Below are 11,254 nucleotides of genomic sequence, written 5' to 3' on the forward strand. Positions count from 1 at the left end.
AAGTCGCAAAGCCACACGAGATTGCATATCATTCAGCATCCAAATCTCCGCTGTCATTCTATAGCGATGGTGGTATAGTGGAGAGCATAGCTGCCTTCCAAGCAGTTGACCCGGGTTCGATTCCCGGCCATCGCAATTTGAACAATTTTACTTATATAACCATTTTACAATTTTTGCCGGGTTTTTTGCGAATCTGAAATGAATTAGGATTCCGTTGGAAATGCGCGGATAGAAAATAAATATTGAGGCAAACAGCAAAGGATAGTTTCAATCTATCAACTGGGGTATGGGCCCAGCACGCTCCCGCTGCGCCACCCCACTAATGGGTATCAAGTAAAAAAAAGGACGTCATGTTGTTCTATTGTGAACGTCGCGCCTTCCATTGATTTATTTTGTCGTTTCATGTCCCTTATCTTACATCATATCGATTCGTTTGGTAGCTCATATTTCATTCCTAACTCATTTCCCCTCCCCGCTAGTTTCCACCAGCAGTTTAAATTTTGCTCGAGATTCTCGCTTCTGCAGTATCTTTTCTGTCCCTGTTTCTGTCCCTGTTACTTTCATTACGTCTCCCTTCCTACATTCTTCCTTCCTTTCTCAATTTCTGCCGTATCGCGTTATTATCACCACTCCCCTACTCCAAAGACGTACAGGTATGTAGGTTAATTGACTGGGTAAATGTAAAAAATGTCCCTAGTGTGTGTAGGATAGTGTTAATGTGCGGGGATCGCTGGGCGGTGCGGACTTGGTGGGCCGAAAAGGCCTGTTTCCGCGCTGTATCTATGAAATGAAATTCCTTCCATGACCCTGTGCGCGTTTCCCAGATTCCGGCATCCAGGCTATTAACCCTGTGCTCACTGCTCCCACCGTGTCATTGTTCGCATTCCCAATGCCCCTAACATAAGTCTATTTCTGTGCTCGCTTCTCCCACTGTGTACTTGGTCGCGATTCCCAGACCCTTACAACAAACAAAGTATAATGATAAACGTGGGATATTGGAGGTGATTTATCACCCGCAACTACAAATATCAACTAAACAAAGCTGCGAACTAACTTGCTTTCCTCGCAGTTATCAGACAAGTAAACTATTCTCTCACCAGCTGGAGCTTGGTCTCGACGTCCCATCGACCTCATTGGAGACCATTCCGTTAACGTTAATCGGACTTTATCAGACTGTCCCATGTATTAAATGTGTAGGAACATAACCGCAGTGGAACATAACTGTGTAGGAATATATTGCCACTCATCCAAACCATTGCTAATGAATTTGGGCTTTTAAATCTCTTTGTTTGTTGTTGTAATTTTTAAGATTGTTTAATCGTATTATCGATGAGTAAACCATGTACTGTATTTGCAGACCCTTTATGCTGCAGCAAGTAAGAATTTCATTGTACGGTGTTTGGAACATGTGACAATTAAACGCTCTTGAACTATCACTTTTACAGTACTCTGGGACTCGGTCCATCACCGAGTTTGCATGTTACAGTCAGAAGCTGGTCAATGCTTCGGCCGGACGTCTTAGATATTTCCCCGTAAATTTTTTAAACGGTGTGGAGATGCCGGGGATTGAACCCGTGGCCGCATACATGCAAAGCATGCGCTCTTCCGCTGAGCTACATCCCCCAATGTCGCGAGCATCTCCAGAGGTAAATTCGAACCAGTGTCGCTCCAGTTGTGAACGAAACATCGACGCAGAAAGACAGAAAATAGCGGGGGCAGGCCGATTAGGCCTTCGATTTGCTCTGGCATGCAACACGACTATATCTGTTCATCCAAACTTAGCCGACTGTCCCAATTCTCCCCGGTAAATTCTGGATATCCTTTCTGTCCAGGAGTCTCTCAGTCCCTTATTGAAACTGTTCAATGGGAGTTGGTCGGGGAAGCGGACGCGAGTGAGAAGAACGGGTGGGAATAACATGAACGGAGTTGCGTACACCACTCATCTGTATATTTATATACAGGAATAGGTCTGTGTTTTGGAATTAAATGCCGCTGATGCTATTTTAAACGTTCGGCGCAACGGCGGAGGCAGTGAATCTTTGCATCGAACACAACACTGCGAGTCAGTCTGAAAGAGAGCAGAACACAGTGGAAAGACTAATCGGTCGGGCAGCATCGAGTGAGGATGAGAGTCACCTGCTCGGGTCGGTGACCGATCATCAGATCGGTTCACACGCAAAACAGAAAGATTAAAAACCTAGAAACAAATCAAAGCACAACATCAGATCTCCACCACATTCAATCTCTCCACAGTGAAAACTCCCTCGGCAACCCCATGGTCACATATTCCTTCTCAACAAACCACACACTCTCCGGGTACTTTGCACTTTTCGCAGGAGACGTAGCACTGGTCGATATATTCTTCTTCCACACAATCCCGGGACCACAGCTGTCCTTCCAGATGACATATATGTTCACTTGCACCTTTTCTAACTGCTTGTAGTGCATCCGCTATTGCCGACTTGGGCTTCTGTACATGGGCAAGAACAAGCAAGGACAGGTCGACTGGTTTGCAGAACACCTGTGCTCGGTCCGCTAAGGCCCACTGGGTCTCCCGGTCGCTAACCGCTTTTCAACTAACGTCCGCATGCCTTTACTGACCTTTCTCTCCTGGGCCTCCTCAATGGTCAAAGTGAGGTCACAAACAAAATGGAGGAACGCCATCTCATATTTCGCTTGTGTAGCTTACAACCATCATGGGGCAAACAATTAAAAAATTGCATTTTTATGTAACTAACCTGCAACAGCGTAATCCTTCCCCCTTTTCTCCCCCAAGAACAGCCCTTTTTCATCCAAGTCCCCCACCCCCCGCTCTCCTCACCCCTCCATGAAACCTGGCTGACTGCACTGCCCCCCCCCCCTCTCGCTCTCAACTTGTACTGTTTATAATATAGTCTATACACAATTCGCAAATTGTCTATCCCCAAGCTTAACTGTTCGCATCTCTTGTCGTTTCGGGCTCATATCTATGTCTTAATTTCTGGGCCTTGACCAACAACCTGCCTATCAAACAACCCCCTCACCTGTGTTCATCCATTACCGTCCGTGCTCTGTCCTGCTCCTCCTCTCTCCCAGCTTTCTTTCCCATCCCAGTATAATCAGTCTGAAGAAGGGTTCGGAGCAAAACGTTGCCTCTCCATATTCTTCCGGGATACTGCCAGGTCCATTAATTACTTTATAATTTTGTATCTGTTGGAAATCATTCCACTGTTTAGGCCTCTTGTTTAACACCGGGGAAGAAAGGGATGCCGGGCGGGGTTCAATGGGACAGCTGTATCCTAAGGCCCGAATCGCATCGAGAGGAAGGGCCGTCAAACCCGGACCCTGCTCGCCCGTGAATAGGGAATTGGAAAGGGGTTTGATATCGATTCGCGGGACGACCAAAATGGAGGCGACGGCTGTAAAGGGTCTTTGTAGCTAGCTGCAGCTGGGAATTATGGCGCCAAAAAGGCAGCTCATGCATGTGGGCACAGAGGGCTGTTCTGTACATTCTTTACTGACCGAGGAGCGATTGTGCTTATGTACGGGAGAGAGTCTTGCTGATTGGTATGCAAGAAATGTATTTAATTTGGCCTGCTGCGTGACCACCGAACCATTGACCCATTGCAATCGCATCTTTTCGTTGACATGATAGCACGCAACAAAAAAACTTTCCACTGTGCCGCGGTACGCTTGTCAATAAACAACGAAACAAAACTGTAAGATCTAATTACACCCTCCACATTGCATTCTAAACACCACGTTGACCTTTCACACCTTGCAGTATAGTCTTTTATGTACTGCCGCCTACAAAATATTCATAGATTCTGCTTCCACGGCCCTTTGAGGACCTGGGTTCCAATAATTACTCTCTCGTGTGCACAGGACGGGGCCCTACCTGAGAAAGCCAGTACACATGAATGCGGGGAGCGCAGCAAAGGTTAGCCAGGTGAGGAACGGTGAAGCAGCGTGGTCCGATCGGAACCGCAGGAAACAAATTAGGATCGATTCAAAATGCTGGAGTAACTCAGCGAGAGTGGCGGCATCACTGGGGAGAAGGAATGAGTGACATTTGAGTCACACACAGACAATCAACAGTGCATCAAAAGCTGCCCAAACACGTCGGTAATTGCGGGCAGACGTACTGGAACCGTAGTCGACAGGATTCGAACCTGCGCGGGAGACCCCAATGGATTTCTAGTCCATCGCCTTAACCACTCGGCCACGACTACTGCGGTCGCAACAATAATTTTCCAAGAAGGCAACTTTTTACTTTAGGCGATTATTATCACAGGAAAGACAGGGATGACACTGGAGTGAGATAAACGGGACTGTTCCGCAAAAGTAAATTTAAATGTCACCAGGTCAGGCCGCGCCTGCGGAGAGAGAAACAGAGTTTAAGTTCAGGTCGATGTTATTTCACCCTAAACTTCATGCGGGCAATTGCACGGATGGATTCTCATTCGGAGCGGGACAGCTTACTCACCCCGACACCCCAGCAGCACAGACTTTACATGTTACTCTCAATCTATGAATGTGAGAATCAACAGTGGAGGTGTGGGTTACTGCCGTTGGACAAGATGACTCACCATGTGATGGGGAGCGGCGATTGGGGACTCAATGTGGGCTCTCGGGTTCTGACACGGAGCCCAGTCATTGGTGGCGATCGAGACATCTGCAGGGCGCCCCGGGCTAAGCGAGCGGGCCGGTTTGATTTGCTTCCTCCTTTCTGATCGATGTGAGTGGCTTGCTTCGACGCATCAAAGGGCGATCGATTCCCAGGCAGCCACATCGGTGTGGACTGCAACCGTTGCGGCCGGCGGGTATTCTTCCTCCAGTACCCGCACCTCAACCCGAACAGACTGGTCCTGGTTGGCGGGACTGATGTTCCGTCTGCTGTCAAATGGGATTAACCGGACACCCCACCTCTTTCCCCATGAGCGCTGCATGGCCTGCGGAGTATTCCCTGTATGTTATACCGTTATATCTGACCCCCACGCTGTATTTTGCGGCTGACGTTTGACACACTGCTGGCCCTCCAAGGACACGCAGTGGATAAATATTTTCTTCACTCACAATGCTGCGTCTGAAACCCACTGGGGCAGTGAATGTCTTTGTGTTCCGAATTCAACTGACCCGCCGGTCACTGAAATACTCCCTGACTCACAGACACCGCATAATCACCCGTTCTGGGGAAATGTAACCAGAGGAGATAAATGGGGAGTGAGGTGGATAAATGAGAGAGAGAGTAAACGACTGAAAAGAAATATAGATGGAGAAACACACACACACACACACACACTCTCACACACACACACACACACACACACACACACACACACACACACACACACACACACACACACACACACACACACACACACACACACACACACACACACACACACACACACACACACACACACACACACACACACACACACACACATATATATATATATATATATTACACACAAACACTTACACACAAGTACTTACACACAAACGCTTACACACACAGAGGGAAAGAGAGATACACACAGACAGGGAGAGCAGAAGCGGGGCTGTGCGAACTGGCAGCAACAGAGTAATGTGGTTCCCCGACTGACTGCCCGCGACTCATCTTCCTTTGCCCTTCTCACTCAGGTGTATTGAGTCGGAGTACACCTGTCCCTTTACCTCCGCGCTCGACTCCTTCCAAGGATCCAAGCAGTCTTTCCAGGTGAGGCAGTGGTTCACCTGCACGTTCTCCAACCTCATCTATTTTATCCGCTACTCCAGATGTCAACTTCTCTACATCGGCGAGACCAAGCGCAGGCCCGACGATCGTTTCGCTGAACACCTCCGCTCAGTCCGTCTCAGTCAACCTGATCTCCCGGTGGCTGAGAACTTCAACTCCACCTTCCATTCCCAATCTGACCTTTGTGTCCTGGGCCTCCTCCATTATCAGAGTGAGGCCCAGCACAAATTGGAGGAACAGCACCTCATATTGCGCTTGGGCAGCTTACATCTCCGCGGTTTGAAAATTGACTTCCCCATTTCAGGTCGTCCTTACTTCCCCTTTCTATCCCCTGGCCCTTCCCAGTTCTCGTACTAGTTTTCCTGTCTCCGTCTACGTCCTATCTTTGTCCCGCCCCCTCCCCTGACATCAGTCTGAAGAAGGGTCTCACCCGAAATGTCACCAATTCCTTCTCTCCTGAGATGCTGCCTGACACGCTGAGTTACTCCAGCATTTTGTGTCTACCTTCGATTTAGACCAGCATCTGTAGTATTTTTCCTGCACTTGATCTGGAGTACTGGGCGGCGACGGTGCGCGCCGGGTTTGACAGTAACCCCACTTCATGAAGCACCCATCCGGAAGAACATCAGCTGAAGTGAGCCTCACATGTTCCGGTCGAATCGTCAGAGGAGTGCGAGGATGTTCTCCAGGACCTCGGGTTTCCCCCTCACTCCGAACAAGGCCTCGAAGTTTGCAGCTTAACTAACTTCGGGAATAATTGTAAATTGTCCCTGGTGTGCAGGGTATTGCTAGTGTTCGGAGATAACTGGTCAGTTATGATCTTTCGAGGTATATGAGCACATTCTCCACGGCGTTATGGATCGTCATAGCAAACCTTAACTGAATTGTGAATTGTCTCAGCTTAAGGCGAATGTCTTCGCCTTCTGTCAAAGTGAGCGTTATCCTGGGAATCATAACAATGTCACTTTTGAATGTTGATTTTTGCAACGATCAGATTCTCGTGTAGCTGTTCCACGATCGTCCTCGTTCCGTTGCGTAGTCTTGGGAGTTCCAAGTTTCTCATTAAAATGATCGGAGATCCTTTTTTCAACTCAAATTTGTGTGGTGGTAAACCAGAGATTTCGACTGAATCGAGGAATTCTGTCGGGAAGTGAGTAGCTTCGGTTCCCTCAGTCACAGCATTGAAAGTAAAGTATTCCTTCATTGTTCCAGGGAAGCGTCTGATATATCTAGAGTTGAGCGGAAGCAAGATACAATTGTCAGAGAAATAATCGGCAGGATTATCGAAGGCGGGATGTATAAAATCAATGCAATCCTCCAGTGATCTTGCTGATAAAACCATCTCTTCTGGGATTTCAATTTCATCGTCATCATTTTTTGAAATCCTGTCTTCTCTGACTTTCAAGAAAAATTGAGAATTGATGTTTTCCCCGTCTTTCAATCGCATATTCCTCGTCAATTGAAACTTGATGAAAGTAGGATTTCTTGAAGCAGGAATTTTCAACATCAGCATAATTTCCCCTTTTAACAACAGGAAGTTGACGATAATCGCCAAAACAAATGGTAAAAATGCCGCCAAAAGGCTCGTCGTTTTTTCGCAAAGATCTCGAAGAGTGCTGTCCCCCGCTCTCCCTGCTAATCATCGGGAACTCATCCCAAACAATCAATCTCACTCTCCTGATCAAATCTGCGGTGTTGGAGTTCTTCTCAAAGTTGCACATTGTATTATCGTTCACTTCGACGGGTATCTTGAATCGAGAATGTGCAGTTCTTCCACCAGGCATCAATGTAGCTGCTATGCCAGAAGAAAACATATTTATTTATTTTAAAACGTATTTACCTTCATGGTATTAGTTGGCCGGGCTTCACAGCTGCTCAAATGTAACCAGTGTAGGATGTTAGCTTTTCACACCTTGCTTAATTGTTGTCGAACCTGTGGAGATGTAACAAGTGAGTGGTACTGACCTTTCGGTATAAGCGTAAATGTTTTTCCCATTTCTTGTACACTGGCTGCACAACACTGCTAACGGGCTTGACTGCTCTGGGAATTAAATCAGAGCAGGTGCATGGACACCTTCACCTTCACTGGAGTGTCGTCTTTCCTTGGATCGGAGAGGATTTTATCGAAACATATAAGATTATTATGGGGCTGGACACGTTAGAGGCAGGAAATATGTTCCCAATGTTGGGGGAGTCCAGAACCAGGGGCCACAGTTTAAAAATAAGGGGTACGTCATTTAGAACGGAGATGAGGAAAACATTTTCAGTCAGAGAGAGCTTGATGGAGCTCTTAGGGACAGCGGAGTCGGGTGGTGTGGGGAGAGGGCGGGAACGGGGTGCTGATTGAGAGTGAGAGGCCATGATCACATTGAATGGTGGTGCTGGCTCGAGGGGCCGAATGGTCTGCTACTGCACATATTGTCTATTGTCTATTGTCAATGCCGCAGCAACCTTGAGCTAGAACTTTGGAGAGGATGAAATTAGTGAGAAATGTCTTGCCCGTTCCTGCTGGTGAATCAGTAAAAAACATTGAAGGAAGATTCATTTCCAAGCAGTCGTACACATGATCATACATTGCTCTTTGCTCAGCCTTCAGGAGAGGCTCCTTCCCTTCAACAAATGGCTGTTTTTCAGGTCTATTGTACTGCAATTCACGCAGCAATTCTGGATTTTCATCATCAAGGTCCATCCTTCCATGTTTTGGTGGTGGCAAATGAATGTATTCCAGTATCTTGTTGTAATTCGCAAGCTTGTCTTGCATATACAACAGAATCTGATCATGATGTCTCTCATCAATCATGATATTTGGTGCACCGATTGTTCTCTGTTCTCTATGAAGGCAATCTTCAGACATTGAATTCTTGAAGCGATCCCATAATTGTCGAGAAGTGTTGATCTCAGCACTCGTCAGCAAAACAACAAACAAATCTCTTATTGCACCGGGGAGTCTTGTCCTCTCATCAGCTTCCTTCGTCTGTTGCGAATGGTCGTCAGTTTGCAACAAACCTCTTCCTATAGTCACATCTGTGGAGTCATTTGCGTTCATTGGAACCATCATCTCCAGGGACATTAAATGGGGGTCCACCATCTACCTAACAGTCAAAAAGGGACATTAAATGGGGGTCCACCATCTACCTAACAGTCAAAAAGGCCCAAAAGAAAATGTACTTCCTGCGGCAACTTAGGAAACATAATTTGCCACAGGCAATGATGGTCCAATTCTATACTGCTATCATTGAGTTCGTCCTCATCTTGTCCATCATGGTCTGGTTTGGCTCAGTCACCAAGCACTACATCCGGAGGCTACGACATCGTTCGCCCAGCTGAGAAGGTTGTTGGTTCAATCTTCCCCCCATTGAAGATTGTACACTGCAAGGGCCAGGAAACGAGCGGGCAAGATCATCTCTGACCGCTCTCACCCTGGCCACAAACTCTTGAAGCACCTCCCTCTAGAAGGCGACTCTGGACTGTCAAAGCAACCACAGCCAGGCATCATTTTTTTCCCCCATGAGTGGTAGTTCTAGTCAATAACCAAAGTCTGTAGTTTCGTTTTTTGCTCTGGTTTATTCTCACCCATGTGTTAAGACCATAATGTTGTATCCTTATTGGTTTGATGTTTTTATGCTTTATTCTTAATTGTTAACTGTACGTTTGCGTTGTAATTTGTGAGCGGCACAGCAAGGCACATTCCTTGTATACGCACATATTTGGCCATTAAACTTATTAATTCATTCATCCATTCGTTCATTCATTCAGTCATTCATTCATTCATTCATTCATTCATTCATTCATTCATTCATTCATTCATTCATTCATTCATTCATTCATTCTATGCAGTCGTATTTGAGGGAAGGAAGAATATGTTCGCATTGTATCCTCACTGAATCGAATGACACTGGCCTTTTTACGTGAGGGAGAATCAGTCTCAACTAGAAGAGGTCACCACATCTTGGAGAAACGGTATACACTCGGCCCAGAACGATGGCTTCAAAAATACCTGGACGATCTTCAACTATCTTTCCAACCTTCCTTCTTTGCCATTTCCTATTGTTCCACGTGTAAACTCGGGCGTACATCAGCATAGTACAGTGTTCTTGCAAATTGATCTCGTAACACAATTCCATGAATTCAGTTTGTCGTTCTCGCGATATCCTTATTTCTCACCCGCCGAACAGCATCGACTCCGATAACGGCTCGTTATTCTTGTGGTAGATGTATCTGGAGTCGAATGACAGCGGGGTGGAAATTCGAGGATTGATCCCACTGCCTCCGATGGACCAATGTATTTGCCCGTCAAGTACTGTGCAATTTCGTCATCCCTGTTAACTCCAAAAACTGCTTGATCACTCCGCTTCAAGGTGTCCTTGAACACGTATTTGACCGACTTTGCAGAGAAGCATATCGCTACGTTGATGTGACCTTTGAACAACTTCACTTGTTGAGCATTACAGGGCACCACCCATTCAGAAGTAATAGGTCGATCCCGACGTCCTTCTTGATGTCCCTGAAATCCTCCCATATCCGGAGAGCTTCTCCTGTACAGAGGATATGAATCATCTCCACACCTTGTGATTTCGATCAACTGCTTCTAGAATCTCTGACTGCATCTTCCATTCTTCCAACATGGAGAAGTGTGGTCGCACTACGGTCCATCAATCATGTGCTTCAGCACCAATCCATGCAGCTCGGGATCTAATTGGGGGTCTGGTATTTCAGCTTGCACAAATCTGTCAAAATCTCGAGGTCGTGGCTTAGTCGCTACGTCACGCCACAGCAGAGAGAGCAAACGAGGCAGGCCCGTCTTCCAATGTTCCACATTCGAGATAAAAGCTATGCAGTTTCCAAAGAGGCCATCTGATCCAGTGAGGTACTCAATGAATAGTTTTATTTTGAGATTGAATACTCTCGCAATCAGGTATGGTCACAAAGGGGCACCGGCGGATCTCGCCCCACTTCGGATTGCAAGTCATCACAATGAAGAACGAAGCATTGCCGTACTTCCGAACGTACATCATGGCGTTCTGGGATCGTTCCATCATGTATCTCGGTCCACCGACAAATGTCGAGGAGAAGATGATGCAATTTTTGACGTTTTCCAAATCATCATTATAATTTAATGCATCCGTCAGGCCTCGGTAAATTGTCGATCTCAACGATGCTTGATTCATGCAACTATAATTCAGCCTATCACTCTCAATCTTAACTGTCATATCAACGACATATTGTTGAAAGTGTCGTCCTCCTCTCAAAAGGTGGTTTAATTCATTATCACGATTCATGATCCAATAGGGATAATATCGCATTGCTGTCAATTTCTTGCTGTTACTCATTTTGGAGTTGGTGATGCCATCCATCATCTCCAAGCGGAAATGAAAGGACGTATAGAAAACTATCAGAAGACCCATGAGAATCGGCAATGATCCGTAGGCGTCCTCCTCTTTTGTTCTAGAAAATGTTCCACGATCTCGCCTCGGGTTCATCATTGTTTGGTATTATGACTGCAATTTCGTCGGCAATTTCTTCGTTAAACCGCCT

At 46.5% G+C, this 11,254-nt stretch overlaps 3 non-coding genes across 3 annotated transcripts; 1 reads left to right on the top strand and 2 right to left on the bottom strand.

Annotated features, from left to right (window-relative positions):
- The first annotated feature begins 63 nt into the window (after positions 1-63).
- On the top strand, positions 64-135 carry trnag-ucc (transfer RNA glycine (anticodon UCC)). Its single transcript has one exon. It is a non-coding gene; the product is annotated as a tRNA-Gly (tRNA).
- Positions 136-1,551: 1,416 nt separating this feature from the next.
- Positions 1,552-1,623, bottom strand: trnaa-ugc (transfer RNA alanine (anticodon UGC)). Its single transcript has one exon. It is a non-coding gene; the product is annotated as a tRNA-Ala (tRNA).
- A 2,507-nt stretch (positions 1,624-4,130) lies between these two features.
- trnas-aga (transfer RNA serine (anticodon AGA)) lies at positions 4,131-4,211 on the bottom strand. Its single transcript has one exon. It is a non-coding gene; the product is annotated as a tRNA-Ser (tRNA).
- Between the last annotated feature and the right edge of the window lie 7,043 nt (positions 4,212-11,254).

Source organism: Rhinoraja longicauda, chromosome 34 (genome assembly GCF_053455715.1).
Source record: "Rhinoraja longicauda isolate Sanriku21f chromosome 34, sRhiLon1.1, whole genome shotgun sequence".
In the NCBI taxonomy this organism is placed as follows: domain Eukaryota; kingdom Metazoa; phylum Chordata; class Chondrichthyes; order Rajiformes; family Arhynchobatidae; genus Rhinoraja; species Rhinoraja longicauda.